Source organism: Perognathus longimembris, chromosome 20 (genome assembly GCF_023159225.1).
Source record: "Perognathus longimembris pacificus isolate PPM17 chromosome 20, ASM2315922v1, whole genome shotgun sequence".
NCBI classification, from domain to species: Eukaryota; Metazoa; Chordata; class Mammalia; order Rodentia; family Heteromyidae; genus Perognathus; species Perognathus longimembris.
Window position 1 is genome coordinate 10,086,849 of NC_063180.1, and position 18,293 is coordinate 10,105,141.

An 18,293-nucleotide genomic window follows, 5' to 3' on the forward strand; every position below is an offset into this window, starting at 1 on the left:
AAGAAATGTATCCAATGCCTAACATATGAAACTGTAACCTCTCTGTACATCAGTTTGATAATAAAAATTTGACAAAAAAAAGAATACATAATTTGTTCGGTATCATAAACATGGAGAAGACATTTCTTTGACGCCATGTTTCGCTTCATATGTAACATAGTGTTCTGACAGCAAAGCAACAGTCTTAATGTTATGTGCCTCACATGCAATACTAAATCATAGGAATCTATCTATCTATCTATCTATCTGTCTGTCTATTTATGTTCTGCTCACAGGAGATAATAACTTTGAACTTAGGCTTTCAATAGGAAAACTGCATTATCTTTAATCACTCGAAGAAAACATATGCTTATTGACCTATTTCATTGACACATTAATTGAAATAGTAATGAAGAGTTTTATTTCCATACATTCATAGTGCATACCTATCAAATCTATTTACCTTGATCTACATTCCTTCGAATACCTAATAATCACTGTACTTTTGAATTCATGTGTGAAAGTTTCCAGATATGAAGGACAGCATGCAGGACTTGATCTTTAATACTCATTTGCATTGCTAAGATTTGAAGCCAAGGCTTCATATGTGTTAAGCAAGTATGCTACTATTAAAAATTTTTCTAAGCTTCTCCCTTAATTTTTTTTTTGACAGTCCTGGGCCTTGGACTCAGGGCCTGAGCACTGTCCCTGGCTTCTTTTTGCTCAAGGCTAGCACTCTGCCACTTGAGCCACAGTGCCACTTCTAGCCGTTTTCTATATATGTGGTCTGGGGAATTGAACCCAGGGCTTCATTTATAGGAGGCAAGCACACTTGCCACTAGGCCATATTCCCAGCCCAGCTTCTCCATTAATTTTGTTTTGTTTTCTTATTTTTCTCAGACCCTGAGAATCATTGTGAAGTAAATTAAAATAGTACTGTTATTTTGTCCCTTTTTTCTGTATTTCTTGCTATAAAATTCTCTTAGTATTATTTTTACTGCAAGATTTGTTAGTTCAATTTTCATTTATTTCAAGATTTTTGTCTAAATCTTCACATGGTCAAACAAAAGGATTGCAATTTAAGATATCCATTTGTGTGCAGGGCATCTTGATTAGAGTCACCTGTTCCACGAGTCTCCATCCTCTATTTAAGATTTTATTTGTAATTTCCATTCTGACTTTCAAAGCAACTTATTGCTCTTTCAAAATATGTTGTGAGATCAGGCATGGGGACATATTTCATGTCTAGATTTCCAAGCACACAGGATGAATAGGAGGACCATGGTTAAATTCAAGTTATGGGCAAAAGTGAGAGTTTATATGAAATAAACACACGTGAAAGGAAGAGAGAAAGGAGAAATAAGGAAGGAAGGAAAAATGAAAGGGAAGAAAGAGAAGAAACAAAAAGAAGAGAGAAAAGAAGGAAATACAGAAAGAAAAATAGCAAGGAAATAACAAGGGATAGGAACTAGACTCAAGTAGTAGAGTGCTGACCTAGCAATTGCAAAGACTGGCAGTCAAATTCTAGTCACAATAAATACAATAAATTTATCACTGTTCCATGCATTTGTATAATTTCCAAAATTTCTTTTGTTTTTAATCTCTACTTTAGTACATGTGTGGTTAGAAAAAAAATCAATACATGATTTGAATTTGTGAATTTAAGTTTTGTTTTGTAGCCAGATAAATGGCATTTCCTAAACACCTCTCCACACCCTGATGGGTATTTTTCTATAAAGCTATTGGATGGATAGAATGTTCTGAAAATGTCTAAATCTATTGGATCTGCAGTTAGTTTAACTCATATTTTATAGGCGATTATTAAGTGTGGATGGTATATCTATTGATTAGAATTGGATATTGAAGATCCTTACAAATTTTCAAAATTTGTATTGCAGGATATCTCTCCTTTAGGTCTAATATTCTTATAGAATTGGTTGCTCTGAAATTGTGCTTATGTAAACAAACTTATGTTCATTGTATCTTCCTGTTGACTTGATCATTATGCAAAGACTTGTCTTTCTGTACATTTTTTTCTTTTTCATGAGAAAGCAGCATAGCTGTTTCAGTGTAACTTCCATCTTATTGGGATGCTATTTTCCACCTTTCTATTCCCACCTCTGTATTTACTGCTGGAATGAATTTTTGTTAGACAATTTGTTGTTTTACAAATCTTATTTAATAAATTAAGTATTTTGTATTAAAAGTTATTACTTCTAAGAACTTAGGTCATTGATTTTTCTCTAAATCATTTAAAATCTTTATTTTTCCTTTTTTATGCTCATCATTGTGGTTTGTTGGTCTACGATAGAAGAAGGAAAAGCTTTTTCTGCCTAGTCACTTGGATGTTATAATTCAGAACATCATTTTAGGACAATCAAAATATAAATCCAGGCAGAATGTAGTAGACAGCTGAAAAAAGCATTCAAGAAATGTATATGTCTGTCCTGTCATGTACGAAATGATTTCATAACGCTTATATATGGCACTCGGACTGGGTGTTCACACCTGGTTTCTGATACTAATAATGTTCAATTACTTAATTTCTTTATCTCATATCTTTCTTGGAGAAGGATTTATACTGTCAAATGCCTTCATAGTGTTACCTTTTCTTTTGCGCTCAATATAGGGACTTTCTTAAATATTTCCTGTAAGGTTAGCGGTAGTAACCAAATTTCTCCAGAATTTGTGGCTGGAAAGGTCATTGGTTTTTTAATTCTTAAAAATAACTTTAGCTAGGTGCAAATGGCTCACACTTATAATCCTAGCTTCTGAGGAAGCTGATATTTAAGGATTGCAGTTCAAAGCCAGCCTGGGCAGGAAAATCCATGAGGCTCTTTTTAAAAAAAAATCTTATTGTCAAACTGATGTACAGAGAGGTTACAGTTTCATACTTTAGGCATTGGATACATTTCTTGTATTGTTTGTTACCTCCTCCCTCATTCCACCCTCCCCCTCCCCCTTTACCTTTCCCCCCATGAGTTGTTCAGTTGGTTTACACCAAATTGCTTTTGTAGTCGTTTGTCTCTTTACCCTGTGTCTCTCGATTTTGGTATTTCCTTTCAGTTTCCTAGTTCTAATACCAGTATACATGGTTTCCAATGTACTCAGATAAGATACAGAGATAGTGCAGGTACAACCACAGGAAGGGGATACAAGAGGGTCATCAATAATAGAAGCTATGGTTTCACATCACATGTTGAAAGTAATTACAACCGTGATATAACAGTCGTTTCCATAACATGGAGTTCATTTCACTTATCATCATACTATGTGTTCATAAGGGTATAGCTATTGGGCTCTTGTGATCCTCTGCTCTGACTAGCCTAAACCTGTGCTAATTATTCCCTATGAGGGAGACCAGAGAGTCCATGTTTCTTTGGGTCTGGCACACTTCACTCAGTATAATTTTTGACTCTTATCTCCAACTGAAAGTGGCTCTGTGGCTACAGTGGTAGAGTGCTAGCCTTGAGCTGAAGAGATCAGAGACAGCTCCCCTGCTCAGTGTTCAAGCCCCATGACCAATTGGAAAACAAAAACAAAAAGCAAGCAAACAAACAAAAAAAACTTAGCAGTTATTACCTTTGTTGATATAAAGTATATCATTCTATTTTTTTAATGGGCTATGGGTTTTTACTGTTGATGTAAAATTGGGACAAACCCTTGGCACTTTTCTCTCATATGCAAAATTCCTTTTCATTCTTTTACTTTGGATAGTTTAACTATGATATGCCATGGAAAAGATACTTCCAAAGCATATCTACTTGAGAATCCTATAAGCTTGTGTACATAATGTACATAGTGTCCAAATCCAAAATTAAGGGAGTTTTCTGATATTATGTCATTGAATATGACTTCTATGTTCTTAATATTTTCTGTCATTCTATAAATGCAGATTTTTCTGCTTAATGGTGTGTAATAGTCCTCAAATAATCTTTTCATTTTTATTCTATTTTCTACCTGAAGTCTGTTTAACTGAAATATTTTCAAGATCAGGTATTCTTCCAGTTTATTCTATCTGTGTTTTGAGGGTTTCAAGTTAACTCTCCTTAGACGGGATCTCAATGTACATTCCAGGATGGCCTCAAATGTGTTTTCTGTTATGGTTTTATTTGATTTTTTGATTTATATCTAAGGTTTTTTTTATTATTTTAAGGAGATTTTTTTATTATTTTAAGAAGATTTTCATATCTTTGCTGATTTCCACATTCATATATTTAGATTTCTTCTAATTTAGCTATTCATGTACACTCATTATCTTGTAATATGTTTAACTTTTTCATGATCATTCCTTTATCTTCTTTATTGGGCATTTCATCTGGTTGGAATTTTTTAATCTGTCAGTAGATAGTTATTCTTTTTTGGATATATCCTATTGCCTTTTTTAAGCCATATTTCTTTTCTTCCTACACTAAGATTCATGTATCTGGTTGATCAGATATATCACTTTCATGAGGTAGTTTTCTTAGTAAACAACATTTTTTTCTGCAGTCAGGTCTTGGGATGTTTATTCCAAAAGGTTAGTTTGCTTATATCTGGGCACAATGTGTAACTTTTCTGGCTATGCTTATTAACTGCTCAATGTATATGGTTATAGATTTGGAAAGATTCATTGCCTCTATAAGGCCATGTTTATATACCCAGGCAGCTCAGAGAACTATAGTGTAGGCAGTGTTAATGTGTGGGGTGCATAAATTCTTGTTACTTCTATATGAACATGAACTATGGGGATTCTCTAACCCACAGTACTACGTTGGCTACATGCTTGCATGGGAGGTCACAGGCAGAGCCAGGACATGTGCTTACCATAGCTTCCTTTAATTATGTGTTCCTGGAGGTAGGGAGTTGTCTGAACCCACAGAGTTGCTAAGGGTCCCATGGCTCTGTGGGCAAGGCAAAAGTAGAAACTCCAGCTCCTACTTCCCTACCTGTTCAGCAAGAGGTGCCAAGTGCAGCACACTTGGGAGGGGCAGCAAGAATCCCAGGAGTGCTTACTAGGTATTGGCATGAGTCCACATAACAAACCACTTTATGGATCTCAAAGCCCACGTACTTGCTCTGGTTATTGGCAATTTCATCCTTCATTTTCCTTCATGTACTTCACAGCCTCCATCTACTACTGTGGGCTACTACACACTGGGCTGGGTCACAGCCCCAGAAGGGCAATGTAGGGTTAATATAAAGGCTGCTATTCCCTCCCTTCCTGAGTGCAACAGGGAATACCCCTGGAGTCCTACAAATGGAAGGTGCTGGGCTTTCTAACCCATAGAGCTGCATAAGTTTGGGCAGGATTTTATTCTCAAGATGGCACCTAGCTTTTGTAGCCAGTGGGGTTGTTGTGAGATGTGAGATACTTTTCAACAGAAAATCTACTTAACTGTGTAGATTGCATATCACTCTGTGAGAACCATTATATTTTCTAATAGCTAGGATTCACAGCATCTATACTGATAGTATCTTCTTACTGTTTGATTCTGGGCAAGTTAGATGATTTCAACTATAAATTGAGGCTGGTCCACAAATGCTAATGGTAATGATAGGATTCTAGGGTTAGGGAGGGGGTGAAATAGCATTAGCCTACAAACAACGAAACATGACTTTCAGACTAAAACTGTGTGTTTATTGCCAAAATACTTCTAAATAAATACTTCTAAATACTTCTAAATAAAGACTGCTACTGAGAAAAAAAAATCACCCTTGTAAAGGGGAGACTACCACCCTGCCCTCCCCCAGCAAGCCAGGGAATCAGGTATCAGGTGATCATTGTGCTCCATTCTCTTTCTATGCTCATGGTTTTTTTTTTTAGCTCTCAGAATCCTACAAAGGCTTTTCCGCCCACTGTGTTTTCTCATGGTCACCACATTTCAGAATACAACTTTGTTCTTGTCATTCATTCAGTCATTCTTTGTGGCATAGGAAATGCTATTATGTAATAATGAATCTGAAAATCTGTCTTAGTTAATGAAGATACTGAAATTTCCCACTGACTTTTTTCTCTACAATTATTTGCAATGGTCATAAACATGTTTCTGTTTTGTTTAACTTTTACACACAACCCTCATCTAACCATTGTTTAGAAATAATCAATTTTTCCCAGCAAGATAGATCCATATTTACAGATGTAGTCTAGCATTCCTTCACATGCCTCAAAAATTCAATGCTTCAGTGTTAAGTCATTATGTTTAGAGATGGTTTATATATGGACAGGCACATATGGTTCATGCTTATAACTCCAGAGAATCAGGAAGCTGAGCTCTGGAGAATAGTGTTTTGGAGCAAGGCAGAAAGTCTCTGAAACTCTCTCCATAGTAACCAGCAAAAGGTAAAGTTGGAGTTTTGACTCAAATGGTAGAATGCTAGAAAGAAAGCAAGTTAAGAAGAGTAGGATGCCCTAAGCTCACATCCCAGTCATACTAACAGGAAACAAAAAGGCAAAAGTTACCTGTGAGAAAGTACGTTCAGTGCTCCATAGAGAGAAAGTTACTGTTCCTGTGCCTTATCTTCACATGGGCCAGTGTGTGATCGAAGATTGGTGTTGCACAAATAAAAGTAGGATTAAATTAATCTGATTTAAGTTGTCATGTTCACAGTGAACAACTACCAGTGTGCATGAGTACACAGAAGAACTCTAAGAACAAATCTGTCCAAAGAGAGGTAGCAGCCCTCCAAGAGGAGAGGCTAATAGACATAAAATAGCTGATAAAATCGTGCTTGGCTTTACATACTTTGCAGGAAGACTGCTTTCCAGAGAGAGTATGATTCTTGTTGGTTGAGGTCATCCTAAATGCTGTAGAAAGAGTTGAGTGACTAGAACACTAATGGTCACTAGAGAAAAGGAATGCTACATATGACATAGTTCACCAATGTGCTCTTGATAAAGATTTTTGAGTGTTTCCATTGATTCAAGATGAATCACTCAAGTTTGTTTTGTTCCTTCCAGCCTCCATATCTTTTCTTCATTAGGATAGTAGAAAATTCTCAAAGTAAGAGAGGCAGTACAACCACATATTTCTGTATTGATTCATCCTAAACTTCTCTTTAATGGAATAAGGAAAATGTGCAGATTATACAGATAGTTTAAGAGTTTTTCCAAAGACATTAGTTGTAAATCATGCATCCCGTAATTTTCCTGCTTTCACTTTTTTTTTTTCAACAGCTGTGTTTTCAATTAAATGGTTACATTTTGGCATATATTTTCCCCAATCTTGACATATTATATAGTTATATGTCTTCACACAAATCCCCTAGAGTACAAAGATATAAAGTTTGTAATTTACAAGGTTTGATTAACTGTATATGTGTACAAATTCCCAAGTTTAATTTGAAGTTTATCTCCTTACAAAATGGAATAGGAAAGACTTCTTATATATTAAGGTATGTTTTGATGTGATAGAATTCTTTTCAAAATAATCTCAACTCTCCATAAATAAGGAACTGCATAAAGAAAAGTGATGTTACTCCCTTTAGAATTAAAATCTCTCTTGGCCAATTTTTACATAACTTTATAGAGTGAGAAATATCTCAAGTTATAGCATCCATGCATCTTAACTTCTGCATTTAATAGAGCAAGATGGTCACAATAAGACTGAGGCAATTATCATGCTGAGATTTATTGTAATCCATTTATCTTTCAGTTGAATACTCTTTACAAGTCATTTCATAGTAAAATATATATAATAGTGTAAATTATTTTACATCTTTAATTAAAAAAGTGACAAAGATTAGTTGTGTGGCCCATGAAGTGGATGGAGATCATGGAAATAATATGCTGGTAATTCTGTTGTTAAAGAATTCAAGTTTTATGAAAAATGTAAGATAAATTGAAAGCATTTCAATCTTTAGATAAACTTTTTTTGCATTTCAGAATCAAAGACATATGTGGCTACACTAACAATATTTTCTACTTAAGAAATGTTTGAAAACAAAGAACAGAGGGTTTAAGATGGTTTGCATTGTTAAAGATGGAATGAAGTTGGATAGGGAGTCAGAAGAGAGGTAATATTAGTAGAGGTTTATATAATAATGTACATCTTTATCACATGTGTTAGACATGTTATAATAAAATGTGTACAAATCATATAAAAAGAAATGATGGCAATCTGTAAACATTAGGAAAAGTTAGGTTTCTCTATGTATGTACCTAGACCTTTTTTCTGAGCATCTGCTAAGATGCTACTGTACAATGTCAGCCACTGAGCACCATATATTGATTGAACTTTAAGAAGAATATTTCTAAGCATTAGCTTTGTGCCAAGTTGGTGATGAAGGTATTAGGCATAATCTCCACTCTTAGTGGAGCTCATACTCTAGTGAGGGAAAGACAGATGTTAAATATGTCAACATTGAAGTTTGCTATGAATTGAAAATTAAGAAGAAAGGTGAGGTCATAGGAGTTATGCTAGAAAAACAGAATGAATGTTTGATGGAGGAAGATCTCTCTACAAAGAGAAGATTTAAAGTGAAAAATAGATTACAAAAAGGACTCAGCTAGCCATGGAGGAAAACACAGAAAGAATGATATTGTAGAGAGAAAGATTGGCATATATCTCCATATTGTCTCAAGAAAGGAACAAATAGAGGATTTAAAAGTTTGGAGGTTGGTCTCTCCAAGATGGGTCCTCTAGGCTTTATTTGAAATAACATAAAAATAATATTCAGTGCTTTTCATAAATAGCTTTATTAATATGTAGTTAATGCATTATCAATTCATACACTTAAACACCTCAATAGAGTTTAGTATATTTAGAAAATATAATCTACATTTTCATTGTAGTAAAATGCATACAGCATACAACTCATTGTTTTAAATTACAACTCAGCAAAATTCAAGGCATCTACAATACTGTGTTACTCTCATTTACAGTTAGTTCTAGAATTTAAGTTTTTCAAATAAAAGTTTCAAGCAATACTCTCCATTCTTTCTTTCTGATCCTGGAATGGTAAGTCTGCTTATTTCTCTAGATTTAACTGAATGTTTTAGGTAAATAGATGCTTCTATTTAGCCTCATGTACCCAGAAGTTCCATGCAGCGCTATTAACAATAGCGTGAAATTAAAAATAACCCAAATATCTACACATAAATGAATAAACAAAACACTATGTCTATGCAAGGGAATGATACCCATGAAAAGGAATGCTAAACCATAAAACATAAATTTAAAAAATTAAAAACATTATTATACAGAACATTTCCCATGGAAAATGTCTAAATAGGAATGAACAAGAATTAAATTTACTATGGAAAACATTTCATTGGCTGTTTCATAAAGAATGGATTAAAGAGAACAAAAGAAGTGGGAGACTACTCAAGAGATTGTTGGCGTTGACTGAAGAGATGTTAGCATTTTTGTGGACTAGAAAGTCAGCAGTGGTGAAGAAGGCAGTCAGGGCATGAGAAAGGTATTTAGAAATAGAATTTTCAGTCTGTGCCTTGTTAGTTTTCAAAATTGCAACGAAGAAGGAAATGAATGCTAACACACAGGCATAGAATGCCACACTGTAATGTGGAAGATGGGGAAGTTGGGGAAAAAATACCTAAAGTGATCATTTCCAATTTCATGTGCTTAGAAGGATATAGAACAATTACATATCTTACCTCATGGAGTAATGTGTTTTCCATAAGGATGTATAAAATTCATGCAACTATATTTAAGACTTCCAAATAAAGAAAACAAACCATATTAAAATACACCCCAGTACAATTCCTAAAATACATACCCAATATGATTAAGTACATATCTTCACAGTAACAAATGTTTGTAGGTTTTTGGATACTGCCATACTTCCAGTAACATCATTATAAAGAAATTAATGGTGGAACAATCATAAATTGAGATCCTAAAAGCTTACTAAAGCTTCCTAAAGGAAGCTCCATTTGCAAGCAACAACATGGATGTATTTCAAAATTTTGATAAAAAGGAGCCTAACAAAATGCAATATGATTGCAGTAATTTTAAATTTTTAGAGAGGAAATTAAACAGATACTGCAACAATTTTCAGTATGGTCATTGTTGGGAGGGGAGAAGATATGGTAAAGAAGATAGCCAGAGGATATCTGAGCTTCCACTTTCTCCAATGTTCCATTTGTTAGTGACTCCATTGTAACTTGAGTACACTTTGATTGCAGTAAATCTTTCCTTTCCTTATTTCTTTTTCTTTTTTGTGTGTGCATTTTTTATGTGCTTGTTTCCACAAGTACGTATGCATGAGTATGTGTTCACATATGGTTCTTTTCTAGTAGATTCTACATAAATAACTAAATCATATCCAGGTCAGCACCTGACACACATTAGACTCACAATCAATGTTCAGAGCGTGAGTAAATGAGTACCAGGATACTGGGAAGAGAAAGGATAAGGGTCATTCTTCAAGGAAATGATGAATTTTCTAACTTTTACCATTATGAGAAACAAAAGTAGGACATAAGCAACACATTGTTGGGTGGGACTGTTAGAAATGTTCCTCAGTATGCCTTCAGGTTTTTCCCAGGCTGTCTTTATCCTGTGTTAATGAACCTTTTGTCAGCCCCCTCCTGTATTGTACATGTGATGACTGGGCCTTCAGGAACTTGAAGTGTCATAAAGGGAGAGAGCCATCTGCTAAGGAAAGTGCTTGGTAGAGAGAAGGATTCAAGTTTCCTGTGATTTTTAGAGCTTCTTTTCCAGCTTTGGAATATCTCTTCATACTTTCAGAATGAGCAAAATCAAAGCTATACAGGTTTATTTTTCTTTCCCTGGCAGCAGATAATTGTTCTTAGTGAAAGGGAAACCAAGATACTCTTCAGGCAAGAAAACTTCTCTCACACAGCACACATACTAAGTAAATTTATAAAACATAAATATTTCCATATGCCAATACATCTGGAACAGCTTTCTGCTGAGTAACTGGTAGAAACTTGTAGTCAATAGGGCAGGGTAAAGCCTGTACCTCACACTTAGGATTCTGGGGAACGTTCTAGGATTACTGGAAAATTACCCTATTAGGAAGATCCAGATGATGCCAGCACATGACCATAACATCCTGACATCACCCTCCACCCCACAACTGCCCCTTAAAACAGCAATGAGATGAATATGAAATAAAAGAATATTTCATATAGCACAATCTTGATGATGTATCAGAATGGTTGTCAACTGTTAAATCATATGGAAAAACATAGAAACAATTTAAAAAAAACAGGTCTTCCTGTTTTTTCCTGTCAGTGAAACTATTCAAATATACATAGGAAAACTGAAAGCATCATCTTTTCTCAAGGTTTTTCATCTTCTTCCATGATGAAAACACTCAAGAGCCCTACAGAGTTCATCAAGAGGGGTGGTATAGTTCAGGTATTCTATTCTGTTATCTCTGCTCTGATTCCTGTGTCCCTTACCATCTTAATGAGGAACCCTGGCCTGCTCATCCTACATGGAACCTAAATAGTCAGTGATTAAGACGCATTGATTGTAATCAAGATTTGTTTCTCCGCTTTTCTGTATTCTTCCCCAGGAAGGCATTGTATTTTCTACCAAATCACTTCACCCATAGACCTCAGTGTATCTATGTGCTCACTGCTATTGGGTTCTTTTATGTCTCTATTTTCATGAACAAATGTAGAAATGTTTTTTCTTGTTAAATATTGTGCTTAGTATGTATCTGAAGACATCCCACATAGGTCATTTCTGTTTGAATTGTTTTTCCCCATATTGTCAGAATGATTGCTTTTTTTCCTTTCCCAACCATGCATTTGAGATATCACCATACTTGTCAAATAATTCTAGTAGTTTAAGACAGCTGAACAAATGGGAAGATTCATCACTTTCACCAAAAGTGACTTCCTTGGGGTATTTTTATATCCCATTAAGCTGTGATAGAGGTTGGTTCAAAGAATATTGTACATGTGGAAATATCACTATGAACCCCACTCCCATACAAGAAATATACATATACTCATATTAAAAAAAATAAACTTTCTCCCTCATTCTCCCTTCCCTCCTCCCCCTCTAGTACAAGGAATATATCCAATGCCTAACATATGAAACTGTAACTGCTCTGTATATCAGTTTAACAATAAAAAATTTAAAAAAAGAAAAAAAAACCTTTATGGCTACATACTGCCTTAGTTTCATGGAACTACAACATCAACTTAATCACAAAATGGGTGACTTAAAAATGGCATGAATACATTTCCTAACAACTATGGGAGACAGAATTCTGAAGTTAAGCAGCCCAAGGCTCTATGGAAAACTCTTTTGTGACTTCCATTTGGTATCTACAGGTGATTCTTTCCATTCCTTGGCTTGAAGTTGCAGCCTTGTAATCTCTGTCAGTATCTTCACACTGTTCCTCCTTTTGGGTTTATTTTGTCTATGAGGACATTAGTCATTGGAGCCTTGGTAATCCAGGATGATCATGTGCCCAGATGTTTATGTAGTTAACATTCACAAATACACTTTTCAAAACATGTTCCATTGCAATTTTGAAGCATGTAGACATGGGCATATCTTGTTGGAGGATACCATTTAACTTTTTTAGAATAAAAGTCAAGATGAAACATGTGACAATGACTAACACACTTTCCACATTTTCCTATATTGTATGTTCATCATTACCACTCCATAAAGGAGATTTAGAGAAGGTTCAGTATATTCTACTCTACTCAGCCAATGTCCATCTTATCTATAACTTCCCTGAAATAAGATGAATTTCTTCAAAATTCTTCCCTATATGAAAACCATATAAAGAGGTTAATTTGTAATGATGTTTTGAAGTTCTTTAGAAAAATATAGAATATTAATAATGTACAATTTTCATGGATATAGATTTTTTCTGTAGATATTTTATCTGATGATGAGAAGGTGGGCAAAGAAGATTAAACCCCAAGACTCCTCTAGTTAACCAGGGAATATATCTTGACAGGGACAATCTCTATTAATCTTACAAGAAAGAGACACACATACACACACACATTTAAGTTGGAAAGGACATCTGAATTCAATTTCACATAAGCTTTAATCTTTGGAATCCTTGAGCTTTGGTTTTATCATAGACTGAGAAATATGTATGCATTTTATTTACCTACTCTGTTTCCGTGAAAAGTATAAGTACTTTTAGAAATACTTCTTTGTTTTATAGAAAAGTTGCCATGAGAACAATGTACTTTCAATGTCAGCCACATGGAAAATTATTTTTTTTTTGACTACTGAAATTTGAACTCAGTACCTGGGCACTGTTCCTTTTACTCAACACTAGTGCTCTAATACTCGAGGCACAGTTTCAATTCTGGGATTTCATTGACTACTTGAAGATGAGAGTTTTATGGACTTTCCTACCCAGATTGGCTGGGACACAATTTTCCAACTCACCCTCCTGAATAGCTAAGATTATGAAAGGGTACTTTTCCCTATCAGGAGATATGTTGATTTCCTCTGAAAGCAGGTGACCATTGTGCATAACCTCATAAAGCAAATTAATTAATGTAAATTGGATCAGATGATAGTTGAAATGGGTATTTATAGTACTTGCTTGGAGAATGCTTCATTATTTAGTTTGGCAGGGTACGCTTGTAATTTCAATTTGTTTTCTTCGTCATTCCACCACATGAGAAATTTTCTCTTCTGGAGAGAGAAACAAATATAGGATATGACATCCTCCAAATCCCATGAGAGTCCAGGCTAAGCCTGTCATGAAAACAGAGTAATGTTCCCCAATTTTCTGCGCATTGAAATATTTGCCAGAAAAAGGCATGTAACTTTCACTTCTCATATTATGCCCTCATTATGGACTTCTTGTCAAAGGAAATGATTATTCATTATTATCATTTGGAAATGTGTTCTATTCCAAGTATAATTTCTGTCATTAGAATGATAAAGAGAAATACAACAATAATGTTTTATATATAATTCCCTGAAAAATTGTTCTTATGACAGACAATTAAAAGAACACATAATACAAAAATAGTCTTGTTATCTCGATCATGGTAATGTGTATTGGTTAATGGGAGAGAAAATGTTCAAAGGGCCAGCCTGTTGTTACATTTGCGCTGTGGTTTTATTTCTTTAGAATTCTGCTAATATAATTTCTGTCTAATATCACATCTCTTCCATAAGTGGATCAGGGAAGGGTCCCTCTGATGATACACTGATGTCAACATAGCTACAGTAAGCACTGGATTAGCTTTCTATAGGCCAATGTAGAAGGAAGTGCTTGTGCCATCTTCCTTTGTTATGGAGCCTTAGAAAATATACCACAAACAGTAGGTGTTCAAGCAATTGCTAACAGTGAGTATAGAATACATTTATTTCAGTAAGAGAATTACAGTTGAATCTCACTGGAGACTTATTTTATATTCATATGTTAAATTTTAAGCATTTGAAATTTATAAGGCAATCCTAGTTATTGATACCAGAAAAATAATTCTCATGTCACCTAGTGAAAATGAGACACAACTTTGTCCTTAAATTTACGCTGGATTGTACACAATTTTGGAGGACGTCATATTTTATATGTTTCTTAAAAGGGAAAATTATGCATCTGTCATAATATGAATAAAAAAGGTAAATGAATCTAGCAGTGGAGGCTTTTAAAAACTTATTTAAGTGATTGTACAAAGGGGTTTCAATCCAAAAATGTCAGCTCATTAGTACATGGAAGGGGTAACATTGATAAAGATACCAACATTGTTCTCCAACTCTGCCAACTCCATCCATCCCTTCAAGTTGCCTGGTTCTGGTTTCACATATGCACCTTGAATATTATCACTGTTTTTGTGTAACTCTCCTCTCTTCGTCCATCTACCCCCTTTTCATTCACTTCTGCACACTTTCTGATAACAAACTTTCTAGTGTTCTGGTGTTCATTTTGTTAAGCCTGAAGTTGTTCTGAGGAGCTACAGCACCGGACTTCTCTCCTTATATAGCATACAGTAAGGATTGTAATTCTTTTTGGATAACTGTGTCTCTTATTGTTATTTAATACTCTATTATAACTTCTTGTTCTTTGAAAGCTGCTGCTTCTGAAGTAAATATGGCTGTTTTTCTTTTATGAGTGTTAGATGATGTATATTTCTACATCTCTTTTTAGTGTATGTGCATTTTTTTTGTATTTAAAATAGATTTACTATAAGTCACATGTTATTTCTTAGGGCTTTTTTTTGCTGCAATCCTGTAATCCACTTTAATAACCCCTTCTTTTAGCCTTTAGACCATTGGCATCCATATATTATTTTCCATTGGTTGTTTTTGTTTCCTGTTTTGGTCTGTATCTTTTTATACCTTTTGTGGTTTTGAGTGCATTATTCACTTCTACTTTGTTTCATTTCTTACTAATCACTTACATTTTTTGTACTTGCAGCCCTAGTTTATCTTCTTGCTCATAGTTACTACTCTATCACTTCAGCCAGACCTCAAATTATGGGTAATTTTTTCTGATTCATTGGAGCTAAGAATTTTAAGAGTTTGCCAGTCTAGGATGTCTTTGAACTGCCATCTTCAGATCTCAATCTCCTAAGTAGCTAAGAGTGTAGATATGATTCACCTGTGCTACATTGTTCTTTCCACTGTTTTAATGGCTTGTCTAAAATTTGAGTATATACCTATATACTACTTCAAGCCTACTTCATCCAATATTCTACCAGTTCAGTGTTGGAACTTATTACTTCTAATAACAAAGCTATCCTAATTTCATGTTCCTATCCTTTGTATCCATTAATACCTGTCATACATAAGCATACATAATTTTCTTTCTAGTCCCAAAATATTTACTGTTACAAAATCAATGTATTTTGTGTATTATTCTCATACAAATTTCTATGTGCTGCATCAAGCACATAGAACTTCATCAATTACATTTCAGGCTTTTCTACCAGGATCCGGGTTCCCTACCATGCTTGCTTTAGCTTATAAGTTCCTATTCTGATAATTCATAACTTAACAGCTTTGGAAATTTTTTAATCTTATTTAATAGGTGTAATTTGGAAAGTATTGTATGGTTTTTCATTAGGTACTGGTTGAAATACAAATGTCAGATTATGACTGGTCATAGAATAAATTTTGAATTTAGCACTGAGTGGGTAAAACAGTGCCTTGTATATGTACTTCAATGTTTTTTCCTCTACACTTTCAAAGGAATTATTATTTTTTCATAGCATTATTGACAGCATCATCATTAATATAAAAGAAGTTTGAATTTTTGACAAATAGACCTTAAAATCACACACACACACACACACACACACACACACACACACACACACACCCTTAGACTGTACCAATGATAAGTTTTCTTTCAAGATTCATTATTTCACTTGTTTCAATTAACTTCACTCCATTTTCAGGAATAACAGAACTGTACTTAAACAGTCAAAAGAAATATACATATATAAAAAGTATGACCAACAATGTATATGGCAGAATTATTTAAATAACAACAAATATAAAAATGAAATAAAATGCTCATAAACAATATAATGAATTCTTACACTGTACTCTTCATATCATATAATATTCCCCAACAATGATGATGAATAAACTGCTACTGTATTCAATTCACAGGAGTGCTGCATCTCACGGGGATAACACACACACCACACACACAAACACACACACACATACATACACACACAATAATATGCTATATATAATTTCATGATTATAAAATGCAAATAAAATAAAAATTTTAGAGTACTGAATATGTCTATTCCTATATGCATCAAAAATTTTAAAAGATGTTTTATATGTTGGTAGTAGACATCAGAATACTGGTTACTTTGAGAAGGTAGCTAGAGATAGAAAGCATGAGAAGGCCAGTTTCTGGGATGCTGGTTATTTTCTTTCCATGTTTATGAGACGATTTTGGATGACATGAAGAAAGGGTGACTGATTTATTTGCTACTCGGTTTAATGCCATTCTTCAACAAAAACAAAAACTGTTCTTTTATCTTTTATTTCCACTTTTATTTTTGCTCTACAAAGTTGAACTCCTGTAAGGTAAAAGCAATTGTAAAGTACATTTAATAAATGGTTTCCCTCTTGTTAGAGATTTTGTTTCCTAATGGTAATAAATCATATATTTTGCTTAAGGCTGGGATGTGGCATATACAGATTGTCTTTTTCTAATTGACAGAATATAACCACCACACATGAGAGTCTAGAAAAAATGTAGGAATATTAATAATTTTCAAAATGTTAATGAAATAAAATGCAGTTTCCATAACTGGTAAATATATTGATATATATGCATCATTGTACTAAGAATAAAACTTTAGTTTTGAATGGACTATTAGCAGAAATAAACAATCTCAATTATTCTTGTATCCAGTAATTTAAATACACACACACACACACACACACACACACACACACACACACACACACACTGCCACTCCTGGGGCTTGAACTCACGGTTTGGGTACTGTTCCTGGCATCTTGAACTGTGCCCCTTAAACTAGACAACTAGCTAAGGTCGAAAATTACATGTTATCTACTTTATTATCATAATGTATTATGGTATCTCAGAAAGTCTAATATTCTTCATGTTTTAAACAATCCAAAGTTTGTTCAGAATTTACCTTGTGGTATAAATTGTATACTAATGTATCTTATATATGTTCTCAAATGTGTCTTTTTTAATTTTCTTCCCTTTATTAGGGAACATCACAATAATAGAAAGTCCTGTGATTTGCATTTCTTTTATGACCAGTGATGTAGAGCACTTTTTCATATGTCTCTTGGCCATTCTCATTTCTCTTTTTAAGTCTTTAGTCCATTTGTTGAGGGGGCTGTTGGTTCTTTACAGTTTTGTTTAGGAGGAATTTATTTTTTTTTGTCCTGCATATATTTTAGATAAGAAGCCTTTTTCCATTGTATGGTCAGTAAAGATCTTTTCCCAATCTGTGGGCTTTCTGTTTATCTTGTGAGCTATGTCCTTTGCCCTGCAGAAGCTCTGCAGTTTGATGCAGTTCCATTTGTCTATCCTTTCTTTGATTTGCAGCATTTCTGGGTCTTTGTTAAGGAAGTTCCGTCCTGTGCTAAGGAGCCCAAGTGTTTCTCCTACTCTTTCTTTTAGTGTTTTCAGGGAATCTATTTTAATTTTGAGGTCTTTGATCCATTTGGAATTGATTTTGGTGCAAGGTGATATATAAGGATCTAGTTTTAGTTTGTTACATGGGTTGAACTAGTTTTGCCAGCACCATTTGTTAAAGAGGCTATCTTTCTTCCAGACTATTTTTTTTAGCTCCTTTATCAAAGATTAAGTAGGCATAGTTCTGTGGGTTCATTTCTGGGTCTTCAATTCTGTTCATTTGGTCTTCAGGCCTGTTCAGGTGCAAAAATATAAAG